Source organism: Lathyrus oleraceus, chromosome 6 (genome assembly GCF_024323335.1).
Source record: "Lathyrus oleraceus cultivar Zhongwan6 chromosome 6, CAAS_Psat_ZW6_1.0, whole genome shotgun sequence".
NCBI classification, from domain to species: domain Eukaryota; kingdom Viridiplantae; phylum Streptophyta; class Magnoliopsida; order Fabales; family Fabaceae; genus Lathyrus; species Lathyrus oleraceus.
Window position 1 is genome coordinate 452,803,148 of NC_066584.1, and position 20,192 is coordinate 452,823,339.

A 20,192-nucleotide genomic window follows, 5' to 3' on the forward strand; every position below is an offset into this window, starting at 1 on the left:
ACATAGGTATGAATATTAGGAGTAATATTTATACCGGATTGACCCGCTATGAGAATACTATATAGAAAGTTATGCAAGGTGTCATAAGTTATTCTCATGGTGATAATAGTGTATTCCACTCTTCGACCTGAAACCACTATGGATCCTAGATGTAGAGTCGAGTGCTTTATTGCTGATCCAACGTTGTCCGTAACTGGATAACCATAAAGACAGTTAATGGGTACTCCACAAAGCATGCTGAGGGACATGAGTGTCCTAGATGGAATTTGCCCATCCTGCGTAACAGGATAAATGTCTATGGGCCCAATATTGAACTAGACAAGGATGACACGGTCTATGCCTTGTGTTCAATATAGACATAAGGGCAAAAGGGTAATTATACACATAATTATTATCACAAAAGGAATTGTCAGATCACTTGACATTTTCGTGTCTTGGGTAGCAGTGATGTGTTGCTAGATACCGCTCACTGTTTATTATGTTAAATGCGTGATTTAATATAATTGCCAACGTCACGAAAACCTACAGGGTCACACACAAAGGACGGATTGATGAGAGATAGAGTAAATAAGGAATACCGTAAGGTACGGTGCCCTTAAGTGAGTTATAGAGCATCGTAAGGTACGATGTACTTGAGTAGAATACGAAATATGGTAAGGTACCATGAGCTTAAGTGATTTTGGGCATATTATAAGATATGGGCCAAAATACACTTAAGTGGGCTTTTAGCTTGAAGCCCACACAAGTGGTTCTATAAATAGAACCCTTGTGCAGAAGCAAAAAATTTGCGGTTGCATTATTTTCGTTTTTTATCACTCTTTCTCTCTCTCTCACTCAAAGCCTTCATTCGTACCAGCTAGCACTGAGATTGAAGGAACCCGTTCGTGTGGACCGAGTAGAGACGTTGTCATCGTTCAACGTTCGTGATCGTTTCGTGGATCTGCATCAAAGGGTTTTGATCGTTACAAGAGATCTGCACCAAAGGTTTCAACCGTCACAAGAGGTAAATATTCTATCACTGATCATGACCATTCGTAAGGATCTCTAAAGGAGAAATTTTTAATTTCCGCTGCGCTTTGGGTCGCAATTCTCCTTCACGTGAGCGTGAAGAACTACTTCAGCAGTTCAAAGATAAGGATGCAGTGATAGAATTTCTAGAGCATCAGGTTATTGATGAGCCTGATGATGTGGTTACTTCTCTTCTTCCTCACTCGTCTAGGTTTTGGAAGAGGAAGTATGATCGGCTCGCCAAGGAGAAGGCCGATATGGAAGCAGCTTATGAGAGAGAGGTGAAGAGGCTTCGTGCAGCTTATCATCCGATCTCGAGAGCCTTGGACGATTGTTTCTAGGGCTCCTTAGGATGTTTATTCTCCTTTCCTCTTGTATTGTATTTGGTTACCAAAACTGTACTACTTCTTTAGTGTAAAAAATTTCCAAATATTACTACTATGAGTATTCCATATATGTCTTCAAAGTTAAAATATTTTCAAATATTTGCAAATAGATCTCTATAAAGTTCCTCTAAAAAAAACAAATCATATGCACAAACATTGCATGCATCATACGCATAAGCAGGTTTTGTTCTGAGCTCTTGATCAGTGGTCTAACTCTTTGCTCTTCATTTATTTTGAAGACAAGCTAACGCACCGGTATAATACAAGAGCCAATCATCCGAGGATAATTGAGCATTTAGAGTAAGAGAACCGGGAATTGAAGGAAGAGATCGCTAGACTGACTGCCATGATGGAGTCAGTTCTGGCCGCCCAGAGCCAAGCTTCACCAACTCCTACAACTCCTCCCGCGAGGACTGTTATATATGAGGTAGCAACTTCTTCTGTGTCTGCCGCAACAGCCCATTTTGCTCCAATTATGCCAGTCGGGTTCCCTTGGGGAATGCCTGCCAATTTCGTGCCAGAGGGTTTTGCTCCTACTCTCGCTTCCATGCCGGCATCTAGCCCGGTTCTATCTGTGCCACCTCCCGTTGTGCACACCTTACCCCGTGTTGAAGACACCATCTATCATTCTAAACCGTCTGAGGGTCCGGATGTTTATGAGAAGATGGATGAAATGAAAGACCAATTCCTTGAGCTGCGCAAGGAACTGAAAACTTTGAGGGGTAAGGACCTCTTTGGGAAAAGTGCTGTTGAGTTATGCCTAGTGCCTAACGTGAAGATCCCTGTTAAATCCAAAGTACCTAACTTTGAGAAGTACAAGGGAAATACATGCCCGCTCAGCCATCTTGTGATGTATGCTCGTAAGATGTCAACTCAGACTGATAATGACCAACTGCTGATCCACTACTTTCAGGATAGCCTGACAGGTGCTGCGCTCCGGTGGTATATGGGGCTGGAGAGTGCAAGCATCCTCTCTTTTAACGATCTAGGCGAGGCCTTCGTCAAGCAGTATAAATATAATGTGGATATGGCTCCAGATAGAGACCAATTGAGGGCGATGTCACAGAAGGACAAGGAGACCTTCAAGGAGTACGCCCAGAGATGGCGAGAGCTGGAAGCTTAGATAGTTCCACCCCTAGAAGAGAGAGAGATGACAAAGATATTTTTGAAGACTTTGAGCTCTTTCTATTATGAAAGAATGATTGTCAGTGCTCCCTCAGACTTCACCAAAATGGTGAATATGGGGATGAGATTGGAAGAAGGGGTCTGTGAAGGACGTTTGTCTAGAGATGACAGCTCCTCAGCAAAGAAGTATGGAGGCTTTGCTAGGAAGAAAGAGGGAGAGACTCATGTTGCGTCCTCCCATGCTAAAAGAAGGCCCTCTGTAAGGAGGAAGGATGTGCGTCCTGCCGTCAACCAACACCAGGTGGCTCTTATAGCACCTGTTTTTCGAGAAGTTCATCATCAGCAACAACAACAACATCGTCAACAACAACAGGCCTACCAACCTCGCAATAATAACAACACCAGCACCAACAATTACGAGAGGAAAAGGGTAACTTTTGACCCGGTTCCGATGACATATGCTGAGCTTTACCCTTCTTTGATAAACAGGAAGCTGATAACTCCACGAGACCCTCCCGTTGTACCAACTAACCCTCAGTGGTGGTATAAGCCTGAGCTTCATTGTGTGTATCATTCCGGTGCTCCCGGACATGACATGGAGAACTGTTACCCGTTCAAAATTAAGGTGCAAGACCTTGTGAGAAGTGGGATATTGTTTTTTGAGGACGTAGCTCCTAATGTGAAGAAGAACCCATTGCCTGAGCATGGGAAAGCAGCTATTAATATGGTCCAGGGATGCCCTGGCAAATATAAAGTCCTGTATGTGAATGACATAAGCCAATCTTTGGTCGAGATGCATAAGTTATTGTGTGAACATAGCCATTACGAGCATGACCATGATAGGTGCCAGGTGTGCATTATCAATGAGAGAGGATGCCGTCAAGTAAGAAAGGACATCCAAGAGATGATTGACCAAGGGATGATCGAGATACTTCAGAATCGTAATGAGGACGAAGTTGATGTTATCTCCCCCGTATTCATAATTCCTGAGCCTATTGTCGACAAGTATGATGGCAGCAAGAAGAAGGTATAACCAGCTCTTGTGATCAAGCCAGTGGGTCCTGTCCCATATGTATCAGACAAAGTTGTTCCCTACCGATATAACGCAGTCATGTTGGAAGATGGGAAGGAGGTGTCGTTGCCCTCAACTTATGTTGTAAGCATTTCAGATGTTAGTGGTGTGACCCGTAGTGGTCGTGTTTTCTCGGCTCCGCCGAAATCCCACGAAGATGTTGTGAAGAGAACTGTTGTCAATCCTGCCGGTCCCGTGGGGACTTCTTCTCAAAATAATCATGTTCCTGTTGTTGACCCTGTTGCTGTTAAAAATAATAATACTCCTATCCTGGTTGGCCAGTGTGGCATTTTGAAATAGGATGGTGATGAGATGCTAAGGCTCATCAAAAGGAGTGAATATAATGTTGTTGATCAGCTGCTATAAACTCCATCAAAGATATCTGTCTTATCTTTGTTGATGAATTCCGAGCCACACCACGAAGCTTTACAGAGGGTGTTAGACGTGGCATACGTGGACCACGATGTCATAATAGAGCAGTTTGATAGCATGGTTGCAAATATAACCGCTTGCAACAATTTGAGCTTTTGTGATGCTGATCTTCCCGAAGAGGGAAAAGACCATAATTTGGCTTTACACATTTCTATTAACTGTAAGGATGATGCCTTGTCCAATGTGTTGGTGGACACAGGATCATCTTTTAATGTGTTGCCAAAATCTACTCTTGTTAAACTTTCGTACTAGGGGCCTCCCATGAGGAAGATTGGAGTGGTTGTGAAAGGGTTTGATGGATCGCGCAAAACCATGATCGGCAAATTAGAACTCCCGATCAAGATTGGACCTAGTGATTTCCAGATCACTTTTCAGGTCATGGATATTCATCCGCCTTACAACTGTTTGCTTGGCAGACCATGGATTCACGTGGAAGGTGCCGTGACATCCACCCTGCACCAAAAGTTGAAGTTCGTGAAGAACAAAAAGTTGGTGGTGATAGGGGGAGAGAAGGCTCTCTTGGTCAGTCATTTATCTTCCTTCTCCTACATTGATGTTGAGGATGAGGTTGGGACTCCGTTCCAAGCCTTGTCTATTGCTGAGCCTTCGAGGAAAGGACTTTCTTCATTTGTCTCCAACAACGATGCAAAGTTGGCCATTGAGCATGGTGCAACTATTGGTTTAGGGAAAATGATAAAGTTGGAAGATAATAAGGCCCGAGCTGGCATAGGGTATTCTTCTGGTGTTTCCAATGAGCGTGGGCTGTTCCAGAGTGGAGGTTTTATCCACACCGTTGAAGATCAGGAAGTTGTTGCCATTGTTGAAGATGATGAAGAGGAAGACCTCGGCAACTTTGTCATACCTGGCGGAATCTGCAATAATTGGGTTGTTGTTGATGTTCCAACGGTTATCCATAAGTCAACGTAATGTGTTCATTTTGTTTGAAAACCCTTCTCCCATGCCAAAAGGAGAAGTGAAGACATTGTTGGCAAAATTGGACTAATACAATGATATTCATTCAATAATCACATGTTAAATGTTATTTTTTCAAATTATTTTTTCCTTTTTGCTTTTTGCATGAAATTGGTGATCACCATAAAACCCTTAAAAAGAGAATAAAATCAATTTTTCATCTGCATAATGATTTGCCTTGTTTGAATTCTGAAATCTCTTTTATACTCAAAATTATTATGCAGGTTAATCAAACCCATTAAACATAATGATCCAACACCATCTCCCAACTTTGAGTTCCCTGTATTTGAGGCAGAAGAAGATGATGCTAAAGAGATTCCTGATGAGATTACCCGTTTGCTTGAGCACGAGGAGGAGATCATTCAGCCGCATCTTGAGAATCTAGAAACAATCAACTTGGGGACTGAAGATTGCATTCGTGAGGTGAAGATTGGGGCACTCCTTGAAGAGTCTATGAAGAAGGGGTTGATTGAGTTGCTACGAGAATATGTCAACGTCTTTGCCTTGTCGTATGAAGACATGCCTGGTCTAGATACTGATATTGTGCAACATTTCTTGCCTTTAAAGCCTGAGTGTGTGCCTGTGAAGTAGAAGCTCGGAAGAACTCATCCTGATATGGCAGTGAAGATTAAAGAAGAAGTTTAGAAGAAAATTGATGCGGGGTTTCTGGTAACTTCTACATATCCTCAATGGGTGGCCAATATTGTGCATGTGCCTAAGAAAGATGGAAAAGCATGAATGTGTGTGGATTACCGTGACTTGAATAAAGCTAGTCCGAAAGATGATTTTCCTCTACCACATATCGATATGTTGGTAAACAATACGGCTAAATTCAATGTCTTTTCCTTTCTGGACGGATTTTCCGGTTATAATTAGATTAAAATGGCACTCGAGGATATGGAGAAGACAATATTCATCTAACCTTGGGGAACATTCTGTTATCGAGTGATGCCCTTCGGTTTGAAGAACGCCGGAGCCACGTATCAACGTGCTATGACTACCTTGTTTCATGATATGATGGACAAGGAGATTGAGGTGTATGTTGATGATATGATTGCAAAGTCTAAAACGGAAGTTGAACATGTAGAACACTTGTTGAAGCTTTTTCAACGTTTGAGGAAGTACAAGCTCTGCTTGAATGCGAACAAGTGTACATTTGGAGTCCGTTCCGGCAAGTTATTGGGCTTTATTGTCAGCGAAAGAGGTATTAAGGTTGGTCCTGCCAAGGTCAAAGCAATATAAGAGATGCTTGCGCCCAAAACTGAGAAGCAAGTCCAAGGTTTTCTTGGCCGCTTGAGTTACATTTCGAGATTTATATCCCACATGACTGCCACATGTGCGCCTATATTCAAGCTCCTCCAGAAAGATTAGCGTCATGATTGGACCGAGGATTGCCAAAAGGCCTTTCACAGTATTAAAGAGTATCTGTCCGAGCCTCCGATTCTGTCTCCGCCTGTTAAAGGGAGACCATTGATTATGTACTTGACCGTGCTTGATGATTCCATGGGTTGTGTCCTTGGTCAGCAAGATGAATCAGGGAAGAAAGAGTATGTGATATACTACTTGAGTAAGAAGTTCACTGATTGTGAGTCTCGGTACTCAATGCTTGAGAAAACATGTTGTGCTTTGGCTTGGGCTGCTAAGCGCTTACGCCAGTATATGTTGAATCATACGACTTGGTTGATATCCAAAATGGATCTAATCAAGTATATCTTTGAGAAGCCTGCCTTAACTGGGAGAATCGCCCGTTGGCAGATGTTGTTATCTAAGTATGACATTGAGTATCGAGCTCAGAAAGCTATTAAAGGTAGTATATTGGCTGACCATTTGGCACATCAACCAATTGAAGATTATCAATCTGTTCAGTACGACTTCCCTGATGAGGAGATTCTGTATTTGAAGATGAAATATTGTGATGAGCCTACGCTCGATGAAGGGCCAGAGCCTGGTTCCCGATGGGGTATGGTGTTCGACGGCGCTGTTAATCAGTATGGAAATGGTATTGGGGCAGTGATAATTACTCCTCAAGGCACACATTTTCCTTTTAAAACAAGGCTAACTTTCAAATGCACGAATAATATGGCGGAGTATGTGGCCTGTATTATGGGTTTGGAAGAATATTGTGATCTTAGGATCAAACATCTTGATGTTTATGGTGATTTGGCCCTTATTATTAATCAGATTAAGGGTGAATGGGAGACGAATCAGCCTGGCCTCATCCCATTTAGAGATTATGCGAAGAGGATTTCAACTTTCTTTACTGAGGTTGACTTCCATCGTATTCCTGGAGATGAGAATCGGATGGCAGATGCTCTTGCTACACTTGCTTCAATGATTGTGGTGTGGTATTGGAATGAAGTCCCCAATATTACTGTGATGTGCTTGGATAGACCAGCTCATGTATTTGCAATTGAGAAAGTGAAAGATGATAAGTCATGGTATTATGATATCAAGTGTTTTCTTCAGAGTCATACTAACCCGCCCGGGGCATCTGTTAAAGATAAGAAGACTTTGAGGAAATTATCTGCCAGCTTCTACCTTAATGGTGATGTGCTTTATAAGAGGAATTTTGACATGGTTTTGCTTAGAGGCGTGGATAGACACGAAGCAGACCTGTTGATGACTGAAGTCGATGAGGGTTCATTTGGTACTCATTCCAATTGACATGCCATGGCAAAGAAGATGTTAAGAGCAGGCTACTATTGGGTGACAATGGAGTGTGACTGCTGCAAATATGTGAAGAAATGCCACAAGTGTCAGATTTATGCAGATAAGATTCATATTCCCCCGACACTTCTGAATGTTATTTCCTCACCATGGCCTTGCTCCATGTGGGGAATCGACATGATTGGCATGATTGAGCCAAAGGCGTCAAACGGTCACCGTTTTATTCTCGTAGCTATTGATTACTTCACCAAGTGGGTTGAAGTGGCATTGTATGCGAATGTGACCAGGCAGGTGGTTGTGAGGTTTATAAAGAACCAACTCATATGCCGATATGGTGTGCCAGACAAGATCATTACTGATAATGGATCTAACTTGAACAACAAGATGATGAAAGAGTTGTGTAGCGAGTTCAAGATTGCACATCATAATTTTTCTCCCTATAGACCCAAGATGAATGGGGCTGTTGAAGCTGCTAATAAGAACATCAAGAAAATTATTCAGAAGATGGTTGTTACATACAAAGATTGGCATGAGATGCTGTCATTTGCTTTGCATGGTTATCGTACATTTGTCCGCACTTCAACATGGGAAACCCCTTTCTCTCTTGTATATGGCATGGAGGTTGTGCTCCCCGTAGAGGTTGAGATCCCATCAATGAGAGTCTTGATGGAAGCCAAGTTGACCGAGGCTAAATGGGTTCAGAGTCGTTATGACAAACTAAATTTGATTGAAGAGAAGAGATTAACTGCCATGTGTCATGGTCAGTTGTATCAGCAAAGGATGAAGAAAGCCTTTGATAAGAAGGTCAAGCCTCGTGTGTTCCGAGAAGGTGATCTCGTGCTCAAGAAAGTCTTGTCTTTCGCACCCGATTCCAGGGGCAAGTGGACTCCAAACTAAGAAGGTCCATACGTTGTTAAGAGAGCCTTTTCAGGCGGTGCTTTGTTGCTTACAACTATGGATGGGGAGGATTTCACTCGTCCTGTGAATTCAGATGCAGTCAAGAAATACTTCGCCTAAAAATAAAAACAGAATAGCTCGCTAAGTTGAAAACCCGAAAGGGCGGCTTAGGCAAAAATGAGCGTCTCGGTGGATTGAAAACTCGAAAGGGCGGTCCAGGCAAAAGTTAGAGACATAAAAAAAATGATGAATATATATATATCCCGCTAGATTGAGTACCTCACCCTGGGGAAATCTAGGCAAAAATTAGGGATTTGGCAAGTAACTGCATCCTAACAAGACTTTGTTCTATAGCTGTCTTCTGTCAAAGATTCTCACTCAGTCATCGTCAACTGATGCTTCAAATACATTGGATTTAGAGTTGGTGGAGAAAAGGTCATTATGTTCAATGTATCCATTTTTCCAATATATATTACTAATTTCAGATTTGTAAAGATCCATGGAGTCTCACCATTTGCGGACTACCATTCTATCAAATAAATTTGAGCCTTTATCCAATTCTTTACACTCTTATTTGTTTCTGTTTAACAAATGTTTGCATGTTTTAATTGATAAATATCATTGTTTTAAACAAATAAAGTTCTTATAAATTGTTTTTAAACAAAGTGAACATTCACAAGACTAAAAGGATAAATGGAATGTCTTCAGTGCTCTCCCAAGGATAGTATGATTTCCAAAAGGTAAGGAATTTGTTCAAATTCTGGCATGTTGATATCATCTTCATCAACCTTCAATTGTTTCATCAGCAAGAAGTTGTTTAGAGCAGTTGGTGAAGGGCTTGAGTCCCTTTTTCATCCCCAGCGTGGCACGTGTTGACGAAGGATTCATTTCTGTTTCCCTCAGCCAAGGTATCTCCTTTGAGAATGTTGGCAGTTTATCCCCAGTATGGTCGCCTAACGTTCATCCCTTGCAGGGTTGCCTGACCTGAGCTTGATAATTTGTATCCACTCCGAGTCTGAAGATTCCAGTATTGGACGGTGATGAGGAAGATGTGTTGTTTCTTCCCCAGCTGAGCAAATTGTTCTTTCTCCCCTTAGCAGAGTTGGTCTCTCCAGTAGTTAGAAGGGAGTGTTTTGATTGATGGGTATCTGTTTGGTGGTTGTTCCCCACAGAGCTTCACATCATTCCTTGATAATTTCCCTAGTAGAGTTTCTTCTACGATAGATCTTATTGGTATTCAACAACCTTTCCCCGAGAATTATTGAAAAATCCCCGGCAGTTGGTAGTTGTGACTTTGCATGTCCCCAGCAGTGATCTGTGTCTCCTGGTATTAGATCAGACCCACCAGAACTGATTTCTCCTGTGGGCCTTATCTTTCTTTTTGAAGATATTACGCCGGATTTCCGTTCGTGGCTCTTGGGCCTGTTTGTGTTAGATATGTTTGTCTGTCAGCATTAATCATACATAAATCATGCATAATCATAGCATTCAGATATTCATGATTGCATTCTTTGCCATATATCTTTGCTTTCTATCTCCTTCTATTGGTGAAATATTCTTCCCTAAGCAGATGATGGTGTCTTATCTCTCCATATAGAGTCAGCCCTATAGGCAGAAAGTGTCTATCTTTCCTTCTTTATCCCCCACTGAGTTATGTCCTCGTGGATGATTATTGTTTCAGATTCCGCCCTAATTATGTATCGGGTTGGAATTACTCCCCTGAGTTATATCCTCATTGGGTTGAGTCTTGTTTAATTGTGTCTTTCTAGTTTGTTCCTAGATTGACTCCTTTATTGTTATCCCATGCAGTTCCCTTGTGGTTTAGTTGATCAATTGCTCAGTAACCAGTAATTGTTCTTTTCCCCAGTGGACCTTTGTGGCCTTCTACCCAGTAACCTATAGTTGTAAGTCCTATTTCTGTGGTTTTCTACCCAGTAACCAGTAGATGTAATCCCCTCTTTGTTGGTTATCATTACCCAGTAACCGGTATTGATATTCCTTCGTTTTGAGTATACCACCCAGTAACCGGTGATATATCTCTTGGATAATTGCTTTTGTTGAGAAATTCATCCCCCGCGAGTCATCTTTCATTTACCCTTGTTTGGTAATGATTGTTTCTCCTCCTGATTGGTCATTATTTTATACCCAGTAACCGGTATCCCGATGTCCTTTCTTTTTGGTCGATTTATCCTTTATAAACCCAGTAACCGATTGCGGATAATCTTCCATGTGAGTATGTTATCTACATTATGACGGTAATAGATAATATATCTCATGCGCTCTTCAGTCGAAGTCTTTTCTTCCCCAGTTGAGTAAGATTTGTTTTCCCTTGTGGGGTCGAATGCCCATCCTGTAAGTCGAGTTTGCGTTTTCAGCCCTCCTTTCGGATGATGAGTGTCTTGGATTTGTTCCCAATTCACGCCTGGTTGGTCACCTATTATATGCCCAGTAACCGGTATCCCTGCTGTTCCTTCCTTCTGCTCCCTATTATGACTTTTTGTCCCCTGTGGAGTCAGTTTTTCCTGAGTTGAGATGTGCCCTTTGGGTCCTCCTTGGATGTTTCGGATGATTGATATCACTCACCCTTATACCGGTCTTAGATATTCTTTCTCCCTGAGCATGATATTCTCTCACCCAGTAACCGGTGTTTTGATAACACGTCTCTCTTTGAGTTTATTACCCAGTAACCGGTAGTATCTCGATGTTTCTTACCTCAGCTAAGTCCTTTGTGGACATCCCCGTCTGAGTCAGGATTTTTATCCGAAGTATCCTTTGTGGATAGTTTTGTTGCATTGGCATATTCCCCAATACATGCATTCCTTGCGTTAGCTCGAGTCTTTCCATCGATTTATTTTCGTGGAAATCCCTTCGTGTCTCCCAGCAAGTTTTCAAGTCGTGACTTGCTCACGCATTTTTTCTTGTTTCCCTCCAGAGCTTTGTGTCCCTAGTGATTGTGTTACTCCTATAGATCTTCAGTTTCCTCCAATTTCTTTTCCTTTGTGGCAATTATTCACCATGAATATTTTATTTTGCATGCATACGTTTGCATCATGAGGTCTCTTAGGGACCAAAATCCGTCTCTTTGTTATTATTTAAACCCATTCTACCTCGTCGAGACGAAGATTTTAACCTTCATATCTCCGGCTAGAATGACCTTAAATAGGGGCATCTGTAAGACCCTAATTTTGACCCTAAGATCCCTCATGGCATCATATCATTTGCTCAATGCATTTCCTCAAGGATTATAGCATGTTTGGCTCCTTAACCTTAGGGTTGGGACTTGTGTGAGTTGGTTTTAGACCACCAAGAATGCTTGTATTGTGTATTATTGCTTTTCTTATTTTGATTACTAACCAAAAGCACAAAAATATGTCACTAACTCTTTTGTTTTGAAGCTCAAGTGATCATGTGTTCTTATGCTCCTATGAGGCTCCTAAGCTCAAAGAAATAGCTAGAATAAGATGAGGAAAAGCATGACAATGGTCCACAAAGTTCCTAATCATCATATATGTCTCCCAAGTATCTCAATTCGCCAATTTGATCTAGATAACCCAAAGGGCTTGAGGATTGTTTCCCAAGGAAACCCTAGTTCAACTGTGCAATGACTGTGCCTTGCTCATGAAGCAACCTCAACCTATGATCAAATTCAATCAAGGGAAGTTCTTTCATTCATTATTTTATGCATATATGAGCTTATGTGAGACTCCTAAATCATTCATTCATCAAGATTGGAAGTTTGGCCTTGAAAGGTTGACCAGTCAAGTCATCTGATTAAACTGAGGTTCACTGAGATACAACTTATGATGTGTTTATGTAATGAAGATGACCCCCAAGAGCAAAATTGTTCTTAAGAACCATATGAACAACTTTAATGTTCATCAAAAATCCATTTGAAACATGGAAGATCATCATTCATTTCAAAACATTATAGGTCATTTTGACTGAAACCCTAATCTTGGGTCAACTTCCCAAGGACCTAACTTCCTTAGTATTTATGATTTTGAGGTGGGACCAAATTTATTGGAAATTATAAGATGTCTACTTAAAATGTTATGTTAGACAAAATTTCAAAATCCCAAAAGAAATACATGTGATAATACAAAACATTATAGGTCACTTTGGACCTAAGTTATTGAATTTGAAAAATGCCCAACTTCAAGTGCCCATAACTTTCTCATGAAAAATCCAAATGATGGAACATGTGAGTCTAAATTGATTATATTGAAAAGACCTACAACTTTGATGTTGGAGTTTTTTCCATTTGAGGCTTGCATCATTGAAACAGAAGGGCTTGAAGATGCATGTTTTTGGTAAATTTTTCAAAGGAGAACCTAGACATGTTTTGTACCCAAACCTTCACAGCCAGTTTTCATAAATTTCCAATTTCCAAATGAATTTCTTCCCAACATTTATGTTTATGTTCATTTTTGCATTTCACTTTGTAACTTCATGTGCAAGCAAATGCCAAGCCAATTGCACATCCAATTCACTTCCATTTGAGTTCAGCATGGATTTGCATTCATTCTTGGGCCTTACATGCACCTGTACAGGCCCATGCAAAGAGAATTCAAAATTCATGCACACGAGCCAAGCATTGCCTTGCATCACATTTCAGCTATAAATAGAAGCTCATTCTCATTCAAATGGTAACCAAGTGGAGACCTGAATTGCTGCTGAATTGAAAACCAAACCCTCACTAAAGGAATTTCCAGTTTTCTCTTTCAAATTCAAGCTTGAATTTCAACATCATTAGTTGATTTTCAAAGCTCAATTCCTTAACCTTGCATCATCATCACACTTCCAGAGCAAAAGTAGATCAAGAGCTTGGACAATTCATATTGTTTGAAGCTTCATTTCAGAGGTAGAACCTCAAACTTTTTTTATTCAGATCTTGCAAAATAATGTGAATCTCTTTGGTTTGTGTTGATTTCTGAAGTCCTCATGCTTGAGGCAGGCCAGTGGTGGTCTTAATTTTGCAAATCATGCCATTTCAGTTCATGTACCTTGATCTTCAAGCTCATGTTTCTCTCTTAATAGGAACTGTGAGAATGATCCATGGTTACAGGGGTGATGTACATCACCTCAGCTTCATTTTGATATCCTCAGTTTTCATTTTCATTAAAGTTTAATTTCCTGCGCGTGGTGGTCGGATCTGGTTAGATCGCCGGAGAAGATGGTGGTTTCCACCACCATCCCCACATGGAAGCCTTGGAACCATTAGATCATGCTGAAACGTTTTAATCTTGGCCTTCCAATGTTTTAACTTATTTTAATGCAATGTGTGATGCGCTTGACTCACGTATACCATGTGACCGCGCCTCTGAGCCCTAGGATCATTGCCACGTCAATTAATGAAGTGATCATGCGGCTGTGCATTTTTGCTATTTTCCTTATTTTCTATTAATTCCATTTAATTCCTTTTATTTTCAAAAATTCATAAACATTTTATTTGAAGTCACAAAAATATGAGACCAATGCCAAAGTTTTTCTTGAAAAAATCTAGTTTCATATTTTTATTTTTAATTATTTTTGTGACTTCATTTAATATTTTTTGTGAATTATTTGGTTTTTAATAGTTTTAATTCATTTTTAATTACTTTCTGATATTTGAAAAATCCAAAAATATTTTCCTAACACCTATGGATAATGATAAGTCAATGAAAAATAGTCTCATCAATTTCTTAATTGATTTGAGATTTATTTGAGATTTTAATTCATTTGTGTAATTTTTCATTGTTCTTAATTGTTTTTAAATAGTTTCTGATTTCAAAAATCATTGAGGAAAATTGTCAAAGTTTGTTTGGCCATGTTAGACCTATGAGAATTTAATTGGACTTGTTGAAGTTGATTTGAATTAAATTTGAGGTTTGACCATATTTTGTATATTTTATTTTGCATTTATTTTTAATTCCAAAAATACCAAAAAAATATGTTTGACTTGTTGACTTGCAACCTTCATTTCTCTTCTGTTTAGCATTGATTGATGATGATTTGGTACACTTTTGACCAATTGTATTTGATGCTTGAATTCTCTTTTCATCTATTTCATCTTCATCCCATTTCTTTTTATTTTGGCCAATGAGTTAATGTCTTCTGGTTGGTCTTGACAAATGAGAGGTTTAACCTTCTTTGATCCAAATCAAACTCAACTTGATCCAAGATCAAGTGAGTTGCTTTGTGTCCAAGATAGGTTGCTTCTTGGTCAAGCAAAAAACCTAAAGTCCATACAAGGCCTTTCCCCTTTTGTTTTGTCATGATCTCTAACTTGTGTTTATTTGCCTATAGTTTTATTGACCGGTCTCAGATAGGTGTGACTACTACATTATTCCACTTACGATTGCTTAACAGGCGCTAAAGTGTCTTATGACAAACTAACATAACCATACTAACTACTAACTTTAATTTGAGCATTTAATTTCTTGCACTTTACTTTAATGCAATTTACTTCTTGCTCATTTATCCATATTGCCTTTTCATTTTGCTCACTTGAACACATATTTTATGTTTATGCCATTTTCCTTTTGCTCATTTGAGCTCATTATTGTATATAAATATATTGTTATCTTGTGTTGGTTTTGCTTTTGTTTTGTGTGAACCCAATGCAAAAAGGAGAAAGGACTTAGAATTAGGACATACCCATGCTTAAGGAGTTCAAGAGAAATTAGGCCTCATGCATTTAGAATGCTAAACTTGTTGAAGAGCAACTAGGCCTCATGCCTTTAGAATGTTAAATCTCAAAGTTGACTTCAAAAGGACTTCCTTTCCAAAACTTTTTCTTTGTCCATTCCTCTTATTGTGTTGTGAACTTTTTGATGTTTTCTCTTGTGTGATAGGGATTCCATCTTGAGATAGTACGAAGGACCATTGTCATTAATAGCCAAGTTAAGAGAGACAAGCCAAATGGAGATCCTAGGAGCTTGAATCTAAATTGTTTGATTTCTTGATTGATTGCTAAGTCCAAAGGAAATGAGCGTCTTGAATCATCTCTATGATTTCAAGAAAGGGAACTCCAAGGGTTTTATCTTCTCCCTCTTGTCTTTGTATGCTTTAGGACTAGCCGTTCTCTTCTTCTCCTCACTCTAACCCAAGCCAAAATCTTTTCTTGCAAACTTTGACTTTGTTTCAAATTAGAAACCTAGGCCTTATGCCTTTGACTTTTCAAAATCTTTTCATCAATTCTCATTGTGAATAAATCTTAATCCAACTTTAACTTCATTTTGTAAACACTTCTAACTTATAAATACAACTCACTTCAAGTTGTTTTTTGTGGTTCCAATGGCCACCTTTGTTAAAACCTTTTTCATAAACATTAGACATAGGTTTGAGTTATCATAGTGGTTGATGTAAACCTCACCTTATCCTTAGTGATTGGATTATAAGTCTTCCATACTTATTATAGGATTAACCCCTCACTAGTATGTTGAAGCCTTCCTCACATGGTGGATTATTGGTTTAGGTTGAGTTTTCTCCCTTTGATAACAAAAGACTTTAAGGCTTTTGATCAAATCCATTCACCAATCTTTATGATTTTTACCGCGAACTACAAGGTTTTGATCCTGCCTTTATGTTGGTACGTAGGCAATGGGTTCATCCATTCAAACAACAAATTTGTAAATATAATCTATTCTTTTCTCATCCCCCCAATCTTTTGCACATATTTTCACAAATACCAACCTACAACACATGTTTGCAAAAAGAGGTTCCCTTAGAGTACTAAGGATGTTTTGGGTGCATAAAACCTTCCCATTTCATAACCAACCCCCTTACCTAGATCTCTAACATTTTTATTAGTTTTTGATTTGATAAGACTTCTTACTTTGATTTTGTTCGCTTTTTAGCCTTTCCTTTGGACAAATAAAATAGCGGTGGCGACTTGAATTGTATGTTTACTTTTGGTTTAGTCAATAAACCATAAGGTAACGAATACCCCGCTACAGAAAAAGTGGCAACTCTGCTGGGGAGAAACTTCCTAGTGGGTTTAGCCTACTTTTTATATGTGTTTTATGTTTATATTTATTGGTGACATATTTTTGTGCAAATTTGTGATGACTGTATTGTTTGTAATGTATGAATTGCTTGATATATCAATTGCTTGTATGCTTGGTTGTTTCTTGTGAGATGAGTTCTATGCCTGAATTCGAGTGCACTCATGATAGGACAATGGCATAGTCTTGTTAACTTGTGTGAAGTTATTCCTTAGCAAGTTGACTAACAAGCCCATTCACTTGGTTGAGGTCTTGTTGGGATCAATAATGTCACACGAGTAGTCGTGGTTAGGCATTAGTCTTTCCAATATAAACCTTAGAAGCCAAGGACCTTAGATACCTAGCCCATCTTGGCCTATTTTAGGATGTAGTACGAAGGTCGTTCAAGTGTAAGATTTGATATGATTGGTACTGATACTACCCACATAAGAGTCCCTCTTGAGAATATTTTTGGAATACGAGTATTCGTTTTATCCGATAATATCTGAAAGATGAGATGATGACTATTAGGACCTTTTTAGAACATAATTGTCAGGTTTAACCATAGTGCACTCCCATTGGATGGTTCTTAACCGAGACTCCATGCTCGTGACTTACAACAAACCCGTGATTCGCGGTTGATCCGTTCTCGTATATTCTCAATATCAATGGAACTTGGGTGTTGATAAGGTGAAAACCATAATCCACCAAAATGAATGATTGATATTGACGATGACTTGAGTCATCCCGTGACCTTTGTGTGGTGTGACTTGCTTGATCCTTGAGTGTGATTGTTGCATCCATGCATTCATGCATTCATTCGCATCCATATCATCAACAATAAAATTTTCAAGGAACTTAAGAGGTCTATTTGCAAATTTTCAGACATGGATAAGCAAAGAAGTACAGTTTCAGACATCCCGACTTTAAAGAGTTAAGGAATTTGACATCTTATGTATTAGAGCCTTTGGAGTTCAAAGCTCGCCATGGGAAGCTCCTGTCTATTCTTTCTACCAAGGGGGATGAAGGTCTGATGAGTGTGTTGGTGCAGTTCTACGATCCTCTGTATCGTTGCTTCACTTTTCCGGATTTCCAGCTTTTTCCTACACTTGAGGAGTATGCCTATCATGTGGGTATACGTATTCTGGATCAGTTTCTGTTCAGTGGCTTGGAGAAGGTTCCCTCTTCTCAAGAGATTGCTGATATGCTTCACATAGATGTATCTGACATTGTTGCTCATATGACTATCAAAGGTGGAATTCAAGGTCTTCCGTCTGATTTTCTCATTACCCAAGCTACTTTGTTTGGGAAGGCCATGAGTGAGGACGCCTTTGAAGCCGTATTTGTACTTCTCATCTATGGGCTAGTGTTATTTCCCAACATCGACAATTTTGTGGATGTGAACGCTATTAGGATTTTCTCCTCTCTTAATCCCGTTCCAACTCAGTTGGGTGACACTTATTTCTCTTTGCATATGAGGAATGCAAAGGGTGGTGGTTCCATTGTATGTTGTCTGCCTCTGTTGTACAAGTGGTTTATTTCGCACTTGCCACAGACGCTTGCCTTCAAAGAGAACAAGGGATGTCTACGGTGGTCTGCGAGACTTAGGTCTCTCACTAATGATGATATCTCTTGGTATAACCGTGTGTATGATGGCGTTCAGATTATTGACTCTTGTGGTGAGTTCTCCAATGTGCCTCTTCTTGGTACATATGGTGCAATTAACTACGACCCTGCTTTATCTCGTCGTCAGCTTGGGTTCCCCTTAAGGGATAAACCTAACAACATTGTGTTGGAAGGTTCATTCTTTCAAGAGGGTAAATATCCCCAAAATTTGAAGGATATGATGGTCCACGCCTGGCGCAAAGTTCATAAGAAGGGAAGGAACGAGCTTGCATGCATCATACGCATAAGCAGGTTTTGTTATGAGCTCTTGATCAGTGGTCTAACTCTTTGCTCTTCATTTATTTTGAAGACAAGTTAACACACCGGTATAATACCAGAGCCAGTCATCCGAGGATAATGAAGCATTTAGAGCAAGAGAACCAGGAATTGAAGGAAGAGATTGCCAAACTGACTGCCATGATGGAGTCAGTTCTGGCCGCCCAGAGCCAAGCTTCACTAACTCCTACAACTCCTCCCGCGAGGACTGTTATATCTGAGGTAGCAACTTCTATTGTGCCTGCCGTAACAGCCCATTTTGCTCCAACTATGCCAGTCGGGTTCCCTTGGGGAATGCCTACCAATTTTGTGCTAGTGGGTTTTGCTCCTACTCTCGCTTCCATGCCGGCATCTAGCCTGGTCCTATCAGTGTCACCTCCCGTTGTGCACACTTTACCCCGTGTTGAAGACACCATCTATCATTCCGAACCGTTTGAGGGTCCGGATGTTTATGAGAAGAATGATGAAATGAAAGACCAATTCCTTGAGCTGCGCAAGGTACTGAAAACTTTGAGCGGTAAGGACCTCTTTGGGAAAAGTGCTGCTGAGTTGTGCCTAGTGCCCAACATGAAGATCCCTGTTAAATTCAAAGTACCTGACTTTGAGAAGTACAAGGGAAATACATCCCCGCTCAGCCATCTTGTGATGTATGCTCGTAAGATGTCAACTCAGACTGATAATGACCAACTGTTGATCCACTACTTTCAGGATAGCCTTACAGGTGCTGCGCTCCGGTGGTATATGGGGCTGGAGAGTGCAAGCATCCGCTCTTTCAACGATCTAGGCGAGGCCTTCGTCAAGCAGTATAAATATAATGTAGATATGGCCCCAGATAGAGACCAATTGAGGGCGATGTCGCAGAAGGACAAGGAGACCTTCAAGGAGTACGCCCAGAGATGGCAAGAGCTGGAAGCTCAGCTAGTGTCACCCCTAGAAGAGAGAGAGATGACAAATATCTTTTTGAAGACTTTGAGCTCTTTCTATTATGAAAGAATGATTGCCAGTGCTCCCTCAGACTTCACCGAAATGGTGAGTATGGGGATGAGATTGGAAGAAGGGGTTCGTGAAGGATGTTTGTCTAGAGATGACAGCTCCTCAACAAAGAAGTATGGAGGCTTTGCTAGGAAGAAAGAGGGAGAGAATCATGTTGTGTCCTCCCATGCTAAAAGAAGGCCCTCTGTAAGGAGGAAGGATGTGCGTCCTGCCGTCAACCAACACCAGGTGGCTCATATAGCACCTGCTTTTCGAGAAGTTCATCATCAACAACAACAACATCGTCAACAACAACAGGCCTACCAGCCTCGCAATAATAACAACACCAGCACCAGCAATTACGAGAGGAAGTGGGTAACTTTTGACCCGATTCCGATGACATATGCTGAGCTTTACCCTTCTTTGATAGACAGGAAGTTGATAACTCCACGAGACCCTCCCGATGTACTAACCAACCCTCGGTGGTGGTATAAGCCTGAGCTTCATTGTGTGTATCATTCCGGTGCTCCCGGACATGACGTGGAGAACTGTTACCGGTTGAAAACCAAGGTGCAAGACCTTGTGAGAAGTGGGATATTAGTTTTTGAGGATGTAGGTCCTAATGTGAAGAAGAACCCATTACCCGAGCATGGGAAAGCAGCTGTTAATATGGTCCAGGGATGCCCTGGAAAATATAAAGTCCTGTATGTGAATGACATAAGGCAATCTTTGGTCGAGATGCATAAGTTGTTGTGT